We start from the raw sequence: 23,763 nt of genomic DNA on the forward strand, positions 1-23,763 counted from the left end.
AGTCTTTGTCCATATATGGCCAATTAAAATTATATAGTTATCTTCATAGATAAAATGGTATTTTAAAATCTTTGCCCCTTAAACTGGTAACAGGTTTGATGATATTTCATGCCTGGAACAGAACTGTTCCAGAACTGTTCCTCCAAAGCTGGCTTGCTCTGGAATCCTGTCTGTTATACACAAACACACATATACACATGTGTGTGAACTCTCCTCCCCACTACATTATACCCTAGATCCCTGAATCCGAATCTTTGGGGCGGTGGGGTTGGAGAGACCAAATGTAATAAATGTTAATATCAGTGAAAATGACTTACAGAAGCAGCCAAAAATAAATTACTTTTTATAAAAGCTCATATTTGTTTATAAAATAAAAAATGTTAACATCTTGTTTTCAATTTTCTTTTTATGAAGCCAACAGTTTATTAAATATAACTTACTTATTTGTGAGAAAAGGCTAACTCTCCTTTTAAAATTCTTACCATTTTAGCTTAATTAATTTTACCAAACTGGCAAGAGTCTGACTTAAAAGTCCCTTGAGCCATCAAAAGCTATAAAAATGTTACTTCTTCTTGACCAAGTTATTTTCTTGAAGCAGATTCCTACAAATTCAGGGGAATTTTCTAAAATATGGGCAAAGGTTTATGTACAAAAAGTTTCAGACAGCATTTATTTGCTCACAAATGTAAGCAACCTAAAAGTCTAATGTTAGGGCGTTTTATATAATAAAATATTGTGCTATTGCCATCACTTTTTTTTATAAAGAATTTTTTGACACACAGGGAAATGCTTATGATAAATGGAAGCCCTTTAAATGTAGGTATTGGGTCTTTTTCTGTATTAAATCTCCAATCTCCATGCAATGCTAAGCACTTAATAGGTGCTTCAAAAAAATTTTTTTATGTTGAGTTGAAATAATAAAGCATTAAAAATTATATGTGTGGAAGAAAATATTTACAAAAGACATGTATGATAAAGGACATGCTATTCAAAATATACAAAGAAACTTTAAAATTCAACAATAAGAAAATAACCTGATTTAAAAAGTGGCAAAATATATGAATAGATACTTCACCAAAGATGACATACAGATGGCTAATAAGCATATGAAAAAATGCCCAATATCATATGTCATTAGGGAACTGCAAATTAAAACAACAATGAGATAATACATAGATACTAGAATGGCTAAAATCCAAAATACTGACATCAAATGCTGGTGAGGATGTGAGAATACAAAATGGGGCTGGGTGCGGTGGCCCATGCCTGCAATCCCAGCACTTTGAGAGGATGAGGTGGGCAGATCCCTGGATCTCTTGAGGTCAGGAGTTCGAGACCGGCCTGGCCATCATGGTGAAACCCTGTCTCTACTAAAAATAGAAAAAATTAGCAGGGTGTGGTGGCGCATGCTGATAATCCCAGCTACTTTGGGTGGCTGAGGCAGGAGAATGCTTGAACCCGGGAGGCAGAGGTTGTAGTGAGCCAAGATCATACCATTGCATTCCAGTCTGGGCAACAAGAGTGAAACTCTATCTCAAAACAAAAACAAAAACAAAAACAAAATGGTATCGCCACTTTGAAAGACAGTTTGACAGTTTCTTATAAAACTAAAGTTCTTACCATATGATCTAGCAACAGTGCTCCTTGGTGTCCACCTGGAGTTAAAAACATCCGGCCAGGCACAGTGGCTCATGCTTGCAATCCCAGCACTTTGGGAGGCCAAGGCGGGAGGATCATGAGGTCAGGAGTTCGAGACCGGCCTAGCCAACATAGTGAAACCCCATCTCTACTAAAAATACACAAATTAGCCAGGCATGGTGGTATGTGCCTGTAGTCCCAGCTACTCGGGAGGCTGAGGCAGGAGAATTGCTTGAACCCAGGAGGCAGAGGTTGTGGTGAGCTGAGATCGTGCCACTGCACTCCAGCCTGGGCAACAGAGTGAGGCTCCGTCTCACAACAACAACAACAACAACAACACCAAAAACAATAACAACAAAAAATTCCACATAAAAACCTATACATGAATGTTTATAGCATCTTTATTCATAGTTGCCAAAAATTGGAAGCAACCAAGCTGTCCTTCAGTAGATGAATGGATGAAAAAACTGTGATACATCCAGACAATGAAATATTATTTAGTACTAAAAGGAAATAAGCTATCAAGCCATGAAAAGATATGGAGAAATTTAAGTACATATTACTAAGTGAAAGACACCAATCTGAAAAGGCTACCTGCTATATGATTCCAATTATATGACATTCTGAAAAAGGCAAAACTATGAAGGCAGTAAAAAGATGAGTGGTTGCCAGGCGCTCAGGGAGATAGAAGGATGAATAGGTGAAGCACAGATGATTGCTTGGGCAATGAAACTACCCATATGCTACTAGAATGGTGGGTACATGTCACTATACATTTGTCAAAACATAGAATCTACAACACAAAGAGTGAACCCTAATGTAAACTCTAGACTTTGGTTGATAACAGTGTGTCAACCTTGGCTCATTAATTGCAAGAAATGTACTGCACTGATGGGGGATGCTGATGGTGAGGGAGGCTGTGTGTATGCACTGGGTATGTGTGTTGTGGGGTGGTTGGGAAGTGGGGAGTGAGTATGCAGAAACTCTGTATCTTTCAATTTTGCTGTGAAGCTAAAAATTGCTCTTAAAATAGTCTATTAACTTTACATATAATATATAATATATTGATGTGGTTTGGCTGCATTCCCACACAAATCTTACCTTGAATTGTAGTAATTCAATTATCACAGGGGCCAGGTGGAGATAAATGAATCATGGCAGTTCCCCCATACTTTTCTCATGGTAGTGAATATATCTCATGAGATCTGATGGTTTTATAAATGGGAGATCCCCTGGACAAGCTTTCTTTCCTCCTGCCATGTGACACGTGACTTTGCTCCTCATTCACCTTCTGCCACGATTGTGAGGCCTCCCCAGCCATGTGGAACTGTGAGTCAATTAAACTTCTTCCCTTTACAAATTACCCAGCCTTGGGTATATCTTTATTAGCAGACTAATAGATATATTAATATATATAATTTTTCTACACATGAGCATTTAAAAAATGTATGTACCTTTGGGAAGGGGTAAAAAAGACAGATGTGTATCCTTAATGTAGATGCTGAAAAAAAAAAAGACAGATGGTAAAGATGAGAAAAGATAATAAAAATTATGCTTCAGACCCTTAAAAAATGTCTACCATTTGCCAACCACATTAAAAAAAAGAAGAGGCTGGGTGTGGTGGCTCACGCCTGTAATCCCAGCACTTTGGGAGGCTGAGGCGGGCGGATCACAAGGTCAGGACTTCAAGACAAGCCCGGCCAACATAGTGAAACCCCATCTCTACTAAAAATACAAAAATTAGCCGGGCAGGGCAGTGCGTGCCTGTAGTCCCAGCTACTCGGGAGACTGGGGCAGAAGACTCATTTGAACCCGGGAGGTGGAGGTTGCAGTGAGCCGTGATCACACCACTGCACTCCAGCTTAGGCAATAGAGTGAGACTTCATCTCAGAAAAAAAAAAAAAAAGAAGAAAGAAGAAATAATAATAATAATAATAATAATAATAATAATGGAGTCTTTCTATTAAAGATGAAGGGTGGAAGCCATCCATTTAGCTCTATTCAACCCTGAAAGCCCACCAAAAACTCTAAGAGGGCACAAACGAGAACAAAGAAGATGGGAAAAGAGCTACCACTACTAAACGTTGGAAGCTGGAAAGTAGATAGATGACTTATAACTAAATGAACAGACCCAAGAAAGCTAAATCCAAATCTGGCAATGGAAAAAACCTAAAAACTACCTGGTTAATTCAGAACTCTCAAAGTTTTATGAACTGATGGTTTGGATACCTTTGGAAGTGGAAGTGATAGTGGGGTTAATAAGAGCAAGCTTGGCTGAATGTCTGTTTAATTTGTTAAATGCCCACATCCCTCCCTTCACCCCAAGCAGGAAAGGCTGCTTTTCTGGAGAATATAAAACAGAGGGATATGCTCTGGAAAACCCAGGGAAAGCTGAAGGCATGGACACTGTTATGAACCCAGGGAGATGAGAGGGAGTTTACATACTAAATGTTGATATTCTGGCTCCTTCCCCTACGGTGGCTCCCACAATTTTGGCAACAATATATATTCTCTTCAAGCAAAAAGTGAAACAGTCTCCCCTACAGAATCTGCCAAGTGCAAGAAAATATATGCCTAATACATAATATACTCTTTAGAATACACTAAAGATACTGACAACCAGATCAGTCTTTAATGAACCACAGTTGACAAATTCCACCCATATACACAGAGCATCTAAGCAGCTTTTCAGGGTCTACTTCTTTAATATGAGCCCATAATCAAAGACTTTTAGCCCTTTGAGGCCAACCTTTCTAATTAGTCTACAGATAACAGAGAGAGCTGAAAGATGCAACTGGGAGGCCAGTAGAGGTATTTCAGGTAGAAGAAAAACAATTCACATCCTCAGAGAGATGAGGGAATACCTTACTCATAAAGCAAGAACAGGATGTTATAAAAAAGGAACATTAAAAAATAAGCAAAAATCTCTAAAAAATAGATGGATTAGATGATAAAGCTTAACAGACTTCTCAAAAAGTAGAGCAAGAAGATTAAAAAATAGGATAGGAAAAGACAAAACATAGTAACAATAATGGTTGTACTTTCATATCGGTGGTCAGAATGCTATTGTCTGAAATTTTCAATGAGATGAACATTTGAGTTGTAAGAAAGTTCCACATCCATTTGGTTTCTACATTTTATGATTCTGCTTTACAGTTGTAAGTCATCAGAAATGACAGCAAGCCTTGGTTTAGTAACATATTTATACTTAGTTTACTAAATATGTTGCTGAACGTTTTGTGGAAACGTCATGAAAGGAAACATCAGAAGTTCTCGCCCTTACTGGACAGAGTCTCCTCTTAGACAATACATTAATGAATCAGTTGAATCTAGCTTTTCAACAGCACCATATTTCTTTTTAGAACTTTTTCTGAATGGAGCACTGTTTACTGTTTACATTTATAAAGTTAGTTATTCTAATACATCAATATTTTCAGCTCAAATTTTACACTACCATGAATTTCTTTGAAACTATTGGTCCATGTGTGTGAACAGGCAGATATAATACAAACAATGGTAACAATGAAAATGAAAATTCAAGAAATATAAGCAGCAACATATCAACAGTCTGAAGATACATTAGCCATGAGAAACTGCCCTCTGATAGGTGAATGTTTGCCAAGACATAAAGACTACTGACCACTGACCAGTAACATCTTTTGAGGACTGGGTGCACTTTGAAGAGTGTGGAGTTAGAAAGCAAAAGGATTTCTGTATAAATCATGGTAATTTCAATATAATAATAATACTATATTTCAAATTTTTAACATGTTTGTGGACCAAATTTTTGGCTCTCTCAAACCAACAAATTGTCTAGAGTCTACTTAAGGGACAAACGGCTAGGGAAACCCTGTTCTTTGGAAGTGAAACTACAGACCAGCGTGCGCGTAGCTCATCAAAAAGCCTCAGGCTGTAAGCACAAGAGGTAGGCAGAATCCAAAGCAATGACCAGAAAGAAGCTGCAGGGTTTAAGGACGGAAGCAGAAGTGGAATTATATGAAACTAAGGACACTTGAGTCTCAGGGCCCCTTTCTAGACTTTGCACCAAATTTTGTATTTTTTTTTTTTCTTAAAAAGGGCTCCAAATACAATACAATCCCAGGTCTTCCCTGAATGAAAGTTCCCTAGAAATCACTAAGATGAACTGTCTGATTTTACAGATGAAAAAATTGAGTCCTGGAAAGGACAACTTGTTGAAGTCAAACTGTGGATGTCAATCATTTAATTAAAAGTCAGCTTCCCCTTATGTTTCATTGGAAAGGACTGCATTATACCTCTTGGTCACACTGCAATAACTGCCCTGGCTAGGCCCACAGGCTCCCTCTAAGGGAGGCTGCCTGCCTCTTCCCCCTGCCCAACTCAGCCTCTGCTGAAGGAGCAGCCCTAACCTAGTCCCTGAAGAGGAGTGGCTTTGTAGCGACCCTGTGACCCTGTCCCTCAACCCCACCTCCATTCCATCAACACAGCTGATTAGACTAAAGGTTCTCACCCAACCCAAGGGAGTCATTCCATCTGGGTCAATGACCTGTGAGGTCATCTGGTATAAAGAGCTTTGCTCAAACACAAAAACCAATGACAAGCTAGACCAATCAAATCCTCTGTCTTAGAAATTTGAACTGGGGACTATGGAAAGAAATAGACAATTCATAGTGAGGAACTAAATAAGATAGAGACTCAGAGGGTGGCTGCACACTCATCTAGAAATCCATGAGTTTTGCCTGCTGAGGAGAGATGAGGTAGGTCAGTTTTAAAGCCCTGAGGGACCCTCTAGTTCTAAGTCCTTGATGTATAGTTGTGTTGTTGTTCTTCCTGAAAAGCCAGGCATGGTGGCTCCAATTGCTGCTTGATTTGTAAGTTTCTCCTATACTCCCTATCCCCACACTAACCACCAATTCTCAAAGAGCACTCGATCCTTGTGTATCATGCGATATCAGCAAAAACTCAACTCCATGCTTTTGAAAACCCTGATGGCAAAAAGCAGGGTAACTACCTTCAAAGTGAAGTCTGAAATCACGTATGAAGAGAAATTCCTCCTTTATTTTTGGGAGAAAAACTTTAATAGGTCCTTAATTACACAAGGGAAGGCCAATAACATATTCTGGAAAGGAGGCAGAAGTTAGAGACAAGGAGGAGCTAAAGGGCTCTGCATTATGAAGTGAATGTTAATCATCCTAGTGGGTAGGCTGTATCTCTCAAACTGCTTCCCTTTAGACTAGTAAGACATTAATCCTCTCTGAGGACCTCAGGAAGAGGCAAGCCACAGCCAATAGCACTCCCACATGGGAGAGGGAAGCTGTTTCTTGTGACATGGGGCCAGGTTGAGTATGGAGGAGAGAAGCATCCTCAAGTGGACTCTGGGAGTATTTGACCAATAAATTCTTTGAGGAGTCACATGTCTGTGTTGTAATTCTCTTCCATTACAGAATGACAAGGGATGACCTGCAGAAGAGTGCCACAAGTGACAGCCACAGTAGAACTGAGGAGCACAGCATTCCTGTGGGATTCCTGAGAATGCCTGGGCAGGGACTCCTGAAAAGCCTTGCACCTCCAGGAAAAATAGCAAAAAGGCTTCAAGCATCAGTATTTGGACATTAAAGTGAAGTATGGCTGCTATATTCTAGAAGGGAATGGGACATCTGGGTTTCACTTGGTTTCAAAGAACCTCACTAACATGGTAAGTAATAATAATCACCATCCAGTGTCACCTTTAAAAACAAAGGAAGAGTTTTTAGGTGTGAATAAATGCATGTATATAAAAAGAGTACGTATATGCATCAATTTTTATTTTTTTGACGATCATTAGAAAGCTGATTCAAATGGAATTCAATAATGGAAACATTAATTCATACTCCAGAGGTGGCACAGCTTCCAAAGTCGGCCAATCAATGGCTCTGTGAGGTCCTAAGGGGCCCAGGTTCTTTGATCTCTCTGCTTGGCCCCTCTCAGCTGCTGCCTTTGCCCTCACCTGGCACCTTTTATGGTCCCAAGAGGGCAAAGCAATTTCAAGATGTCACATCCAGATATGAAAATATTCAGGTATAAACACAGGCATGATCTTTCACTGAGTATCCTTCTTAGGACAAGGACACTTTTCCCAGAGGTTCCCTACTGCCCAAACCAACTTCTCACCTCTTACTGGCCAGAACTGCGTTACCCCTATATATTCTTAAACAAGTTTGTGGTAAAGAGTAGAATTATCAAGATTGTCTTAGACTAGTGGTTCTCAAACTTGTACATGCATCAGATCCCTGGAGGATTTTATTAAAGTACAGGTTACTAAACCCCACCTCCAGAATTTCTGAGTCAGTAGGTCTGAGATGGGGCTCAAGAATTTGCATGTTTAACAAGTTCTTGAATGAGGCTAATGCAGCTGGTCGGGGGACCACACTCTGAGAATTATTGTTTTAGACTGTTTGGGAGAGAATGGATGTTAGGGAATCAACCAAAAATATATGTTGTAGATAATGATTTTATCAGAAGAGTATTCCCTATATTTTGGAATGATATATTTCTATCAACTTTCTTTTGAAAATTAAAATTTCTAAAAGTTGTGTATGTAACAAACAATACAGATTGTGGTATACCACAAGCCAAAATATGGAAGCAGAATACAAGCTAATGGCCTATGGCAGATAATGTGGTTTGCATAAATGTTACCCATTGTCACAAACATCCACCCATCCTGCTCTGCACACTGTGCTACTTCATGCTCCTTCTCTTGTGGACTTCTACTCTCTTTCTCCAGGTTGAAGGGAAATCATCCACATACCTGCTGAGGTGGTATCAACCTCAACCTGTCTCCTAGCAGAGGAGACAATATGAGCAAAGCATTGTTTGGAGAAAATCAAGTAGCTTGATGTTATTGCAACAGAAAATATGAGGCTGAAAATAGTGTGAATTAAAACCCTAGATTTGGACCAGAATGAAACCACAGAGGGCTTTGTGGGATGTTGAGGAGCTTGAACTCAATCCTGTGGCCTTGGCAGTTACTTTGCAGAGACGTTGATGTGGTTGGATTTGGGTTTCATTTCAGTTACACTGGGGTATGTGGAAGGCAGACTTGAAGCAGGAAGCCAAGCCAGAGACTGGTGGTCCAGGCAAGCGTCATAAGGCCTGAACAAGAGCCGAGATGACAGACTTAAGAAGACATAGATCTGGAAAATATTTGGAAGGTCAAAATATGCTAATCTGATGATTTGCTGGATGTAGGAGGGGTGAGAGAGTAAGGCATCAAGATGTTCTTTAGGTTTCCAGCCTCAGTGACAATAAATGGAGCAGTTGTGCACAGCAAAGGAAACAACAACGTGAAGAGATGACCCACAGAATGGGAGAAAATAATGTGCAAACTACCTGACAATGGATTAATAACTAGAGTATATAAGAAGCTCAAATAACTCAATAGGAAAAAATCTAATAATCTGATATAAAAGTGGGCAAAAGATTTGAATAGACATTTCTCAAGACACAGAAATGGCAAACAGGCATACAAAAAAGTGCTCAACATCGTTCATCATCAGAGAAATGCAAATCAAAATGACAATGAAATATCATCTCACCCCAGTTAAAATGGCCTTTATCCAAAAGACAGGCAATAACAAATTCTGGCAAGGATGTGGAGAAAAGGGGAGCCCTGATAAATCAGTACAACCATTGTGGAGAACTGTCTGGAGGTTCCTCAGAAAACTAAAAGTAGAGCTACCACATGATCCAACAATCCCATTGCAGGGTATATACCCAAAAGAAAGGAAATCAGTATATCAAAGACATATCTGCACTCCTGTATTTGTTGCAGCAAATACAGGCTCTTGGCTGTTCACTACAGCTATGATTTGGAAGCAACCTAAGTGTCCATCAATAGATGAATGGATAAAGAAAATGTGGTACTTATACACAATGGAGTACTACTCAGCCATAAAAAGGATGAGTTCCTGGCCAGGCATGGTGGCTCATGCCTGTAACCCCAGCACTTTGGGAGGCCAAGGCGGGCGGATCACTTGAGGTCAGGAGTTTGAGACCAGCTTGGCCAACATGGTGAAACCCTGTCTCTACTAAAAAATAAAAAAAATCAGCCGGGTGTGGTGACAGGTGCCTGTAATCCCAGCTACTCAGGAGGCTGAGGCAGGAGAATTGCCTGAACCCGGGAGGCAGAGGTTGCAGTGAGCCAAGATCATGCCACTGTGCTCCACACTGACGACAGAGCGAGATTCTGTCTCAAAACAAAACAAAAAACAAAAGAATGAATTCCTGTCGTTTGCAACAACATGGATGGAACTGGAGGTCATTATGTTAAGTGAAATAAGCCAGGCACAGAAAGACAAACATTGCATGTTCTCACTTATTTGTGGAACCTAAACATCAAAACAATTGAACTCATGGAGACAGAGAGTAGGATGGTTACCAGAGGAAGGGTAATGGGAAGTGGGAAGGGAAGTCGGGATGGCTAATGGGTACAAAAAAATAGAAAAAATGAGTAAGACCTAATATGTGATAGCACAACGAGGGGACTACAGTGAATAATAATTTAATTGTACATTTTAAAGTAACTAAAAGAGTATAATTGAATTGTTTATAACACAAAAGATAAATGCTTGAGGAAATGGATACCCCATTTTACACGATGTGATTATTATGCATTGCATGCCTGTATCAAAACATCTCGGGTACCTCATAAATACATATATCTACTATGCACCCACAAAAAATAAAATTTAAAAAATTAAAAAGTACATCAACTGAACATTTATTGAGTTAAAGCATAGTGCCATGTGTTTCCGGGATGACAGAAGTAATTAGGGCTTCTTAAAGTCTTTGAGAACCTTTAGCACAGTTGAGAAAAAAAAAAAAAAGAACAATTACAAAACAATATATTAGAACAATTACAAAGTACTATATTAACGAAAAAGTGAACTCGTGGAAGTTCGGGGTTTTATGCCAGATTAAAGAAGTGGCCATAAGTTGACATGGAGGAAATAAAGGAACAGACTGACTTCCTGTTTGGGGGACGCAATCATGAAAGGCATGGACATAAGAGCATGCACATGCCATGTGAAGGTTGACAAGAATGGAAGGGGCCTTGCTGGGAATCAGAGATGAGACCGATGAGTTCTCATGGAAAAGGAGCAAAAAGAACACTTGAATATAGGAAACTGGATTCACTAGACTGTAGTTGACTACTGAAAACCATTTTAGATTCTTGAATATAATGAAAGAGTCTCATGAAGATTTAAGCCACAGTTATGAATATTAGTTGAGTTTTGAGCTGGTAATCCTGGATCCATCTACTAAATGTCCAGCCAAACAGGATAGTTTCATAATTTATCATTCTTTTCTAATTTCTCACTGTCTATTTCTCAGAAAAGCCATGTCTAGCTTTGGCTCCTTTTGTAACTGTAGACACGTTCTGGACTGAAGTGTTTCATGTCTGATCTACTTTTACCACTGCTCTATTCTCTTGATGCCAAAAACCCCCACAAATTTCATTTACTTTAGTGGTCAATGAGTATGGAAGATAAAAACATACTTTCTAGAGTGAGAATGCTTGTGTTTTAGTCATAGAAAATTGGGGTAATATTTTTGTAATATATCAACGTGGTTTTCTATTTGCATGTCTATGTGCCTGACCTTCTCCATTGCCAGCCTGACACATATCTCTCCCTGGCTGTGCCTCTGGATTGTTGCGGGAGAAATACAAAAAGAAAGTTGTACTCTCCAGCTTCTGACAGCCCAAAATTGGGTTCTCAAGTCTGCAGCAAGACAATAAACTTGAAACTCGGGCTTTTTAAAGGATTAGAAAGTGTTTATCTCCCACTTTAGCAGGTGGACTTGATCCTACACTTCGTACTATGGTGGTGGTATGATGGGGTTAATGACAAGAGAAAGGAAGGGACAAATCCTGCCCATCCACTTCTGGGCTGGGGCCTTCAATCAGGGAACTGGGCCTTTTAAAGACACATGGAGCCCAACTTTGTCTCAGGGAGGAAAAGCCCTGAGGGAAAAACCAAACGCAGAAGATGAGCTGCCCCACCGCCTGTTTGAGAGTCTGCAAGGGGGTTGCCTCTCAGGCCTGCCTTGGCTCCAAGTAGGGTCAGCTGCATTAAAATAAAGCTGTGCAGTTGATGAAAAAGGGCCGAGTTTAGCTCCCAGGTTTCTCCATAAGCTTTTGTGGTATGGAGAAGAAATTCAGAAGATCTTCTATGTTTTATGGAAAGAAGAGGGAGGTGGCTGAGGGTGCTGGCCAGTAAACTTGCCAGGGAATGGCACTGGGTTAGAGGCCAAATGGAAGTCCAAGGTAATCAGAGTTGCCATTAGGGAGATTCATCAGAGGAAGGAGGCTGAGGATCTTAGAACATTCCTAGGGCTGAGGAAGGAGACCAGGCATTCCCCTGGCCACAGGTTTCAGGAACTCACCATGCAAGCCCAGATGCTGCAGCAAGATAAGCAAGAAACCGGGGGACAGGGAGTGGCCTCAAGGACACCATGTCCCCTGCCTACCCCCAGGACACAGTCAGCCCAATGCCCTCCCTCCTGGGGCAGAGAATGCCTCTGAAAGAGCATCCAAAAAGAGATGATTTAAAACAGTACAGAGGAAGCCAAATTTTGATTAACTCAACATTTAAACTGAAACAACAGAGGCTTCTTAACCTTATTCAACCGACAAGTGTAGAAGACCCCATCATACTGCTCATGAAGAAACTGCTTTAGTTCCAGAAAATAAGGGGATGCATGTGTCAGTGTGGTCTGAGTCAAATTATAATCCCTTCCACCTGGCCCTGACATGTTCTGACTGTGTCACATTGAGACAGTTATGTAACCTCTCTAAGCGTCAAAATCCTCATCTGTGAAAAGGAGATCATAGTGTCTTCCTCTTGGGGAGTTTTAACGAGCCCATTCATGTAAAATGCTTAGAACTGTAGCTGATACATGATAAACTTTTTAAATGTGCTAATTTTGTTATCACTTCTACTTTACATTCAATGTCAAAGTTTCTTTTATTCTGTTCAAGAATGGCTAACTACATCTTTGTCAAAAAATGTCAAAGTACTGTATTTCTGAGATTCTTCATTTATGATTTCAGAACCTCTAGTGCATTCCCACAAGCACAGAAATGCCATTCTGGGGATGAATGAGAATTACTGTTTTTATATCACCCTTGACTTTTTCTCAGCTTAGTAAACATCTTGGTACTCACCACAGAAATTACCTCCAAGCCAGGATGATATTTCTTAAGAATAATGTTAGCTGTAACGAACTGCAGAGTAAAATGATGGAGGCATCTGTAGGACCTGGTGGTGAGCCTGCTCTGTCTTAGGCTGATTACTCCTAAGAGGAAGAACCAGCTATAGGCAATAGACACACCGCACGAATGGGGGAAAATGCAGAGGGGAGGATTCCTTTGTGAACCTGTGGGCAATTTTAACATGCATATCCGGACAGGACAGTGTCAGAGTGCTCCTGGAAAATTCCTTGTGATTAACATGGGTACATTAACTGTCAGAATTGTTTGCTGCTGAGTATTCAATAATAGATATTAACTAACCTGGGGCTCCATTCTAGCTCTTTCAGTTTTCTGTATCAACCTAGAGAACAGCAAGGGGGCTTTAGCTGGAGCAGAAGAGATTTCGTTAGAAAGGTTAGTACTGATTCTAGATAAACAAAATAAGTAATTTTGAGTGTCTGTGATATACAAATTTCTAGGCTCTAAGCCTTAGGTAAACATGTATGTAAGTACAAAAAGCACATTAAGCCTTAATATAGTAGAGTTCCTGGGAAATCAAGTGGTTTAAGTGACTTTTCCATGTAGGTAAAGCATATTCTATTTTAAAAAAAGTTAAGACATAAGAAATCTTCATATAAGTCAGATACCTCTTATTAAATGTCTATCTTCTAAAATAGAGCAAAATTGCCTTTTTTGATGGATCAGTCATCATCATGAACATCAGCTATTTCACGATGGTGCTCTGAGAAAGTATTTCTCAAGGTGTGATCTATGGATCCCAGCAAAGGAATTATCTGGGAGCCTGTTAAAAGTCAGATCTCTGAGCCCCACCCCAGGCCTCCAGAATCAAAATCCTTAGGTAGAAGCCAGGATTCTCCACATCCAACTTGCTTCTCAGAGGATTCTTACACTCAACTCAGGCCAGAGAGGCCCTAATTCAGAGTGAGTTGAGATGTTCTTCACTGGAAATGTCTGCAGGGGGCCTGTTAATTTTCTGTGCCTATTTGCTGTAGGGCTTCTGCTACTTTCCTCTTACGACCGCAAACCTTTCAACAGTGATGGGCTTTAAACCAGTGGGGCAATTTGCAGAGGATCCTTTGCTGGATGCTGGCCTTTGTGATGTCTACTTTCCAACCATGAGCCTCAGCTTTGGGTCCCTGAGCTGAGCCTACTCTTGCAGGATTCAGGCGCCAGACAGACCCCAAGGAACTCAGGCTCTAGACCTGCCATTTCACCTCAAAAAACGACTCCCAGAATAAGGTAGAACAGAAATGTGAAATGCCAAACCCAGAAATGTGACTGGATGTTCAAGAGACAGAGAGATTGGTGAGAAGGAAAAAAAAAGTCCAAATACTCCTTAAGGGTGCTTGGAACATGAAACACTGGGGTCAGAAAAATGAGTTCAGAGGATGTGGCATGTGCTGGAAGATGTGACTGCTACTTGAACAGGAAGCCAGGTCTCCTCAACCCCAGAAACCTTTTTTTCCAATAGTAACCTAATATCACACAACGATCTGTTTATCGGATTGTAGTAATATGGGGCTGGAAAGCCGAGAAGAGCACTGACTCTAGAGTCAGAGGCTTGGGTTCAAATTCTAGTTCACATGTATGGCTATGGGCAAGTCAGTCATGGCTGCCCTGTGGTCTTATCAGTGAAATGGGAAAAAGAATTCATACCTTGTGCAGTTTTAACGAAGTAATGAATATGAAACAGCTTTGTAAACTGTAGAGCACTTTACCAATATTTAATCAAAAATATTCTGCATTATGTACATATTTAAAGAGCTGCTACATCTATCTACAAGGGAGAATGTTAGGGAAAACTCTAGGCTGGGAAAAAATTCAAATATGTTAATTTTCTTACATAAATAAACCTATCACATTGTTCATTGTGGAGTTTAAATATCTGCTGTGCTTTTGTACTAAGAAAAAGATATTTTTAAACAAAAAATGAGCAGTCTTGACTTTTGCACAACTCATGTTTAACGTTCTTTTAAAGTACGTTTTTCTTATTTTCTGGATTAAATGGTAAGAAAGTTCATCAAATCTTCATTCTATTTTCAAAATACTCTTTCCTATTGTCATCTCCTTAATGTCAACTTTACTTGCACCATTTATTAGCTGACATTGCAGAACAGTGGGGAAAATGGGGACATGCCAGGGAGAAAGGAGGGACAATTAAGTCCACAATGAATCTAATAGGTTTTGCCTAAAACCTAAAATACACTAAGGATAAGGAAGAGGGAGTCTAACTTACGAAATCTAACCATTGTCTGGTTTCACATCATGACTTTTAGCTGTTGCTTTTTATTTTAAAATGGAAGACATGCAAAAAAAAAAAAAAAAGGCGGGGGGGTGGGCTAAGCTAATTCTTTCAGCAGAGAATTAATGAAAAGCAGACGGAGGCCTGGATAATAAGTACCAATAAAAGCTTTAGCTGACATAGCTTCAGTTTACAAATCCCTGCCTTTTCCTGGCAGGGCTTGGGGAGGGAAGGTGAGGAAGCATGGCATACACAGCCTGGATGAGGAAGATATGCAGATCTTTAAAATTAAAGATGTTTTCAATGTCTTATTCTAAAATACTTGATTTGTGGTGCCTCTGATAAAATTCCAGTGAAACCTGAGTATGCCACACAGTCTCTAGTAACCCTCAGAGGAGCCACATCCTCTGTGTTCCCAGTCATACCTGACTTTAACACACACACTTTGTTAAAAGGAGCCCAATCCATAACATGCACACAAAAAGATGTGTGGTTTAGAATCTGCATGTGTTTCCATTTCTTTTTAAACTTGAACATTAGGAGACCCTTATGAGAGTATTAAAAAATAAGCTAGTAATAAACAAATATTATGAAGCCAGAGGGATATTAGTTTGATTTATGGCAATTGATACTACTCAGAAACTTTTAATGACAAAATTGGGGCTAGCAGGAACATAAATCCTCTTGGGTTTAGTTTGTAAGACCTGGAAGACTCCCAAAGAAAAGGAACTGATGAAATCGCTAGAATGAGAGAACAGAGTTGAGAGAGAGACTGTAGGGAAAGACTGTGTCTCAGCACATTAAACAGCATGAATAAGAAATAGAAGTGGACGCTGAACACACAGCAAGTCATTAAGGCTGACAGAAAACCTCCATGTCAGGAGACGAAACCTCAGCCTGTAGGGTGCTGCAATCCAACTCGAAGGCCTGGAGTTGGGTTGAAAGTGTGGAGATGGTTCCCTCTCAAATAGCTGCCCCCTCCACAGCCTCTCTCCCCCTCCCCCTTCGTTCTTTTTTGGGAAAGGATTTTCTCCACGTTCTCACTGATGCTAAACATAGAACATGTTCCTTCTAGGACACAATTGAGGATATGTGGGAAAAGTTGGCTTTTTACTTTCTCACCTTTTTTCCCTTTCCGGATAAGCATAACTGCTTCTTGAAGTTCTCCTAGAACAGTGGAGGCTTTTAAAAGAAACACTCTCATCTTCCTTCCTGCTATTCGGTGGATTTCCCTCAGGCACTAGTTTTGATCCTTCCATCCCTAAGTGACTTCACCTCCTCACGTGGCTCTCCCTGCTGATGGCTTTCGAAAATGACTTCACCCTCCAACCTCCTCCATCCAGCTGCCCACTTGACATTACCTTGGAACTTAGCTTCCCATCTTTGCCCCTAAAGCCTGATTTCTCTCTTCCCTTTATTATTATTAAAAACAAACCATTTAAAAACCCTCCCCATTTTTGCCAATTTAAGAAACTTTTCTGTCATTCTCCCTTTTCTTCTGTTCTTCAATCTCATTGATTCTCAATATTTTTAATACAAATTATTTTAATGGGTAACCCGTGCACATGGCACAACATTTGAGAGGCAGGAAAAGGCGTATGGTGAAACCTCAACCTCATTCTCAGCTTCCTCAGCTCATCTCATCCCCCAACTTGCTTCCAGGCCCTGGAAGCACTTGCGGTTGCCAGCTTCTCCTGGATCTTTCCCCCACAGGTTTAAAATGAAAAAAAAAAAAAAAAAAAAGAAAGAGAACAAGATCCTAAATGTAACATATTTTGCCCCACTATTTTCTCAGCTTCCTTATTTGAGAGATTTCTTCATTTATTTCACATGCATTAATCTGTAGACTATTTTCCCCTATGGTTCCTCCTCTTCCGATGTGGATATTTTCCAAGTCCGTTCGCCTGAACCTCTCTCAGAACATGAACTAATACCCATGAACTATTTTTGCATGTAAGCATGGCTGAGTCCCACTTCTAGTGGTCCAGGACAGAAATTTATTCAAAAGAACAAAGCAGAAGAAAACCTCATCCCTCAATTTGTTTATATAATTAATCTATCTTGAGAAACATCCCTCATTTCAATGTCAGCAGTCACCAGCAGAACCACAGTGAGGAATCAGCATCTAAATGACAATGGTTGTCTCAGAGTCACAGCTGGAGAGAGAATTTTAAAAGATGGATGCACAGATAGATGGGTGGTTGGATAGAAGGAGCCAATCAACTGTGAAGTGTTACCAAGCCTGAAAATCATATTTCATTTGATGGTAACAACAGAAGCCTGATTAATGCATGTGGGAATTTCATTTCAGAGTTATACCAACAGGCTCTTAGGGTCTGCTTCTTTTTAGGGCTCCCTGAACCCATGTAAAATTGGCCCATTTAAGATTTTAAGGCTCCTCTCTCTGAGTTCCATTGATCTTGCTTAATTATTAGGAGTGGGATAACTGCTGAAGATGAAGCAGGATTTCTTCACTTGGGATAATTTTATTATACCTGTAACTGTCCTGAAAATTTTATGTTTGAAAGGTAGTACACATATTTTTAAAGCTGTTTTCTGTTTAAGGTTTTCTTTTTATCAATAACTCACTAAAGGAGACAAAGCGAAGACACTTTTTGAGGTAAGTGGGATGAAAGTGGCTGAGAATTGTGCACATTTTAGTGAACAGAGCTCCTGCTGACCAGGACATAAACCGGTAACATGCCAGCCTCCATTTCCTCATTTCCCTGTTAGATTAGAATTACAGCAGTTCTCTGGAGAACAAGGAATCATCCAACATCTTTTTTTGCTATTTTAAATCTCAGAACTATGAATGGAAACTACCAGTTTTCTATTGGATCATTCTTCTGATAGCTCAAACACTAAAATATAGATAGACTTAGGACTTGGGACAAAGGGGATTCTGAGTTTCACTGAGAGACAGGGAACCTATGAAATCATGACAACCTATGACTCCATTATAGGGCCAATACTGCTTGCATAAATCTTGTTAGGAATGCTTTGTTGAGGGTTAACAAAAATAATTCAATCATTAAAAAATGCTATTCAAAATTCTTTAATATTCCTTGATGACAAACTAACACAGAACACAAGTTTTTCCTAAAGCAATTGTGATTTAGATCTTTCTTTCTAAAATATTAATTTTCCCTAGCCAACTTATAAATCCAGTTTTACGTAAAAGTGGCAATCTAGGCAACCACCAAACCATTATTTTTGCAGTCACTGAAGTCTGCTTGTAAAGAAGGATTTGAAGAAAATTCTTTTTGATTCTGACAAAAGCAACTTACAGTACTATAACGCTATTGGCATTCGGGAAACAGTAGCTACGCTGCTCCTGTTTGAAATTTAAATAAAACCCACGCTCTATTTTGTATATGTAAGTAAATCACCATATTTTAAAATAAAAATAAAAATAAAAAGTAATGGATCCCTGAAGCATAAATACTTTAAATGAGTGTGCTGGGCTAACCCACCAGGGTACAACTGTCTTCTTTTATACCGAAATCTAGAAGATGGTAAAAATTACAACATGTCATCTTGGTGAATAAGACGACTAGCTGGGAAAGATGATATTTGAGCTGTTAACCAAAAAGAAGAAAGTAATCTAGAAGGATGTGTTGCTATGACAGACTTAGGGATAAACTACAGAGGCGAGAGATAGTAACCAGTAAATCATACTACTTGAACATGGTAATTTTCCATTGACCCATAATTTAAGATGATACCTTCTTCAGGAGCTACCAAAAAGAGACAGAGGCCAGTGGAACAGTCAGTGTTGGGTGGGGGTAGGGGGAGTTGTCACAGGCACTATGCCTCCCTCTGACCCTGCAGCCAAAAGCATTAAGTGATGAAACATGGAAACAGTCATCCAAGAGATTCAAGCTGCTGAGGCACTGAGGAGACCTTGTTAAGAGATGGGCTCAATTTACAGCAGTATTTTGACCTGGAACTTGATGGTTCCACCCAATAAAACCTGTTATGTTTTGACTGTTGTCATCCATGAAATTCTAGAAGCCAAGCTTGCATGTGCCACCCAATACACATAAACCTTAGGAAGAAAAGCCAGATAATCTGGCAAAAGAAAAACTATCTTGGACCAGATCAGTTCACACAGATGAGTTCACAGATAATTCACTTTTGTCCAGAGTCCACTCTGAAACTCGAGAGTTAAGCAAGCTTTTCCCTTAAACAAGTAGAGAAATGTCACAGGGAAAGATTTAATGCCTCTCAAGAGAGATGTGGTCCTTCCCACTCCACACTTGAAAAAAATCTGTTTGAAGCCAACATATTAGCATTTATAGTATTACAAAACATGCTTAATTTAAAAAAAACTGTATGGATAGTTCCTCTACTTATAGAATTCAAGGAACAGAAATTATGAATTAGTAAGTATAGATGGTATCTTCTAGGATGTTAATATCAAATGACTCCTTGCTTGCATACCTGAGTCTCATTTTTGTTCAATGGCAGGATTAAATTTCAGTAATACATTTATAAGATGCATATTATGTTTATTTATTATGCAACTGGGTTCGAGGATGTGTAAGACCCGGATTTTACACATTCTTGAACCCCAATTGCATAATAATTAAGCCTATTTATTTACCTATTTGCTCATTTGATAAATATTTATTGAATATCTACCAAGTGGCAGGCTAAGAAGCATGTATAAAGTGCAACAGGAACAGTGCAAAAGGGTAACAGCCTTGCTTTGGGAAGTTGGCAAAGGCTCCCTGGGGGTCATGTGGCCTTAAATGATGCCTCAAAGTTTTACAGGCACAAAAGAGGGAGAAGGGAATTTCTGGTGGGAGAAACAGAGCCTGCAAAGGTCAGAGTGTGTTAAGAATGGGGTGAATGGCACAGATTTTAATGAGGCTGGAAACACAGGGTGTGCATGTGTGTGTGTGGCAGCAGCAGGGAAGAGAGGCGGGAGGGAAATTATTCTAGAGGGAAGCTGGGGTTGGGGGAGGTAGGTCAGAGCCAGCCTGTGGAGGGCCTAGAAGGCCACACTAACTTTGGACTTGTCGATCGTTCAAGGAAGGGCCACAGAAAGTTATTAGCCAGGAGAAAGACATGATCACTTTATGTTACAGAACTGGACTAGCATTAGTGTGGAAAGGGGTGCCAATTATAGTCCTTTAAATTGAGGAAGATCCTAGCTCAGATAAGAGCACTGGGGATGAGAGGAGGGAACCAATTCAAGAGACACTTTGGAAGTAGAATTATTAGAAACAAGAGGCCTCCTGGATGTGGAGACTGAATAATGGTAGCAGCTGAGGATCAGCCTCTAGCTTGGGAAACAGAAAAGGATGTGAGAGAAATGTGCTTAAATGTCTGTCATTTTGGGGATGTGTGTAAATATATTTACTTATTTTGCACAAACGTAACTGAAAACTTTTCAGGACATAAACACATCATGAATATGTATTTATTTAAACTTAAATATTTCTCACCACAAAGTTGAACTAAAAGCAGAAATAATATAAAAGCTGTGAAAGTACATCCGGTAGGAAAGGTACAAATTAACAGACCACTATATAATTTCCTAGCCTATCCATTTATAAACGCAAAATTATGCTCAAAAGACAATTTTTTTTTCAAAGACTCCATCCAACTAAAAGTAGACCACAGAGGGGAAAAAAAAAATCCCTGAACACAAAGGTGGGTTGTCTAACCATTATAGCCAAAGGAAAAAAAATTTTTTTTAATGTTTTATTTTTTGAAACGGGGTCTCACTCTGTCTCCCAGGCTGGAGTACAGTGGCGTGATCCTGGCTCACTGCAATCTCTGCCACCCAGGCTCAAGGGAACCTCACCTCAGCTTCCTGGGTAGCTGGGATTACAGGCGTGCACCACCATGGGCCAAGGGAAATTTTAAAGCAAAATGTTCAAGGGATCCCAGGAGCTCCAGCAAGAGACAGGACAGGCAGCTAATCCTGGGTTGGCGGGACTCCTGAGACAGTCAGGCACTTTGGAAGTCACCTGCACTTTGGGTTGGAGGAAGGCCGCTGAATCGTAGAAGAGGAAGTCAGGAGTGGCCTGTCATACCTGGAGACTCCTGTGTGACAAACTGTCAGACAATCCAGAACGATAAACACCATTTACTCCAGCCCACATTGCGGGGGCAATCCAAGGCTCAGGCCAACCTCCCAGAGACCCCACAGCTGATTCACTTAGCATATGTGTTTTGCTGGATGTTAATTTTTTTTTTCCCTTGGAGATTCAGGAGTAAATACGGTAACTATAAAAAAGAGTTTCCATTATCTGAGAGCTTGCCTTGTGCCATGTGCCCTGCTAAGTACCTCCTGTGACTCATGCCCTCTAAAACTCACTGCCCCCCGGTGAGGGGCACCTACCTCAGCTCCAACCTGCAAGGGAGGCTTAGCGTGGTTAATGCGTTTGGTAGTTTGTCCAGCATTATGCCCTGAAGAAATGGATCTTCTGGTTTGTAGATCAGGTCTCATTCTACTCTGAGTACCATGGGCCCTGGATTTCATTTGTTCATAGTGCTCTGTAGGAGTGGGAGGAATGAGGTGGTTTACATAGTGAGCTCTGGAATTGGACTGTCTGGGACCAAGATGAAAATGTTCTACAGTTCCATTGCACAACAATGCAAATACATTGATCACTACTCAACTGGGCACTTAAAAATGGCTAAGATGGCAAATTTTATGGTATGTGTTTCTTTTTACCACAATTAAACATTTTTAAAACCTCACACTTTCCTAATCTCAACATGCACTAGAGGTACCTATAAAACAGCAGCCAGCAAACTGTTTTCCATAAAGGGGTGGCGAGTAAGTATTTTTAGCTTTGTGAGCCATTAGCCTCTGTTGTAACTGCTCAACTCTGCCATGGTATTGTGAAAGCAGCCAGACCACTTATAGTCCTAAGTGAATGAATAGGCATGGTCATGTTCCAATAAAACCTTTATTTACAAAAACAGGTGGCTGACCTGTGGGCCATAGGTTGCTGACCCTTGCAAAAGTATTCATACATAAATAAGAGAAAAATATTACCCATTTGTAAATACCAAAGGCTCCTCTTTGAAAGTGTCCAATAAATTCACCCAATAATTATGCATGAAACATTCTTATTTTTTTCCAGAGGCTAAGATTAGAGCAACAGCAACAAGAGCAAGCAGACTCAGAAAGACCAGAACTTACTTGAAGTCCCAGGAAAACACCACATTGAAAAAAGTACATGTCAGTCCTTCTCCAGTATCTACACTTCTCTACAGATGAGTTCAGTGATTTAGAAAAAAAAAATACTAAGGCCAGGCACTGTGGCTCACACCTGTACTCCCAGCACTTTGGGAGGCCGAGGTGGGCCGATCACTTGAGGCCAGGAGCTTGAGACCAGCCTGGCCAACATGGTGAAACCCAATCTCTACTAAAAATACAAAAATTAGCTGGGTGTGGTGGCCCGTGCTTGTAATTCCGGCTACTCAGGAAGCTGGGGCACAAGAAATGCTTGAACCTGGGAAGCGGAGGTTGCAGTGAGCTGAGATTGCACCACTGCACTCCAGCCTGGGAGACAGAGCAAGACCCTGTCTCAAAACAAACAAAACAAAAGGAAAAACTAAAAATGTTGCAGCTGGAAGAGGGCTCAGCAATCACCTTTAGTGGATGAGAAAACTGCAATAGGCCTATCGGACCTATCCAAGTGGTCACAGCTGGTGTCAGCAAGGGCGGGGACGGAGTGTAGCACCATCCTGACTCTGAGGTCACGCTCCTTCCTCCTCTCCATTTCCAGTCAGGAGCAGCAGCCAGCCAGCCACCAGCTCTGCGAGTTATCTGTTTCATGCATGTTATTTTAAATGGTCTTGGCTTCACCCTAAAGCTAATTTTTGCTATTTACCAAGTTCCATGGGGAAAATCAATAAAGATAACATAAAATCCTGAAAGCCTCATCTCATCCAATTCAGAACTGGAAGCATGGGTGTAATTGTTTGTTCCCTTCCAAGTTGTGCCATGTGAAAACAGCAGGCTTTTCCTTCGGCATTCACATACTCTAAAAAAGCAGCAACCCATGGGTGGGGTTTGGCAGCTGGAGTCAATCTACTTGAATCCACAAAAAACAGGCACCCCAGTTAAACAACCAAACCCAAACAAACAACAGGCACACACCAAAACCTACAAAGGAAAATGGCGAGTTATGAAACAAATACATTTAAGAGGGCATTAGTTTTACAAAAGAAATTGTCCTCATAAAAGAACTCAATCCAGTGTATAGAATTCTAGAATTAGCAGAGGAAGAGCAGATAATGGAATAAGCCCCCTACCCTACCTCCTTTATATATGAATTAAGCAAAGTCCTGAGAGATATTAGCGCTTAAACATTTAACACTGGTTCACTGTATGGATCCAAACTGGAAATGTTCCCCATTCACTCAACACAACTCACTGGCGTAGGGGGAGGTGTCCCAGCCCTACCTTAGACACTGAAGTAAAGCAGAAACTGGTTTAATCCAGAGAGCTGAATGGCCCAGGCAGAAAGGAAAGGCCTTCGTCCTACAGCCTGAGATGGTTGAGCAGTGACACTCTTGCATTACTTAGTGTCTCCAACTCTCATGGGACCTGCCCTCAATTGTTAAAAGAGCCTGACCTCTGACAAAAACCAATGATTTCAGCAGTAATTAATGATAC

The 23,763-nt window shown here is 40.3% G+C and overlaps 1 protein-coding gene across 41 annotated transcripts in view; it reads right to left on the reverse strand.

Moving 5' to 3' along the window:
- ICA1 (islet cell autoantigen 1) overlaps positions 1 to 23,763 on the reverse strand; it is a 154,019-nt gene that overhangs the window by 81,322 nt on the left and 48,934 nt on the right. For 7 of the 41 annotated variants that reach the window (XR_010158792.1, XR_010158790.1, XR_010158789.1 and 4 more), the window contains exon 7: positions 21,472 to 21,626. The exons of the other annotated variants lie outside the window; for them this stretch is intronic. The gene's annotated coding sequence lies outside the window, so the exon portion shown is untranslated. The remainder of the gene's footprint in view (positions 1 to 21,471; positions 21,627 to 23,763) is intronic. 41 annotated transcript variants of the gene reach the window in all.

Source organism: Pan troglodytes, chromosome 6, assembly GCF_028858775.2.
Source record: "Pan troglodytes isolate AG18354 chromosome 6, NHGRI_mPanTro3-v2.0_pri, whole genome shotgun sequence".
Lineage (NCBI taxonomy): Eukaryota > Metazoa > Chordata > Mammalia > Primates > Hominidae > Pan > Pan troglodytes.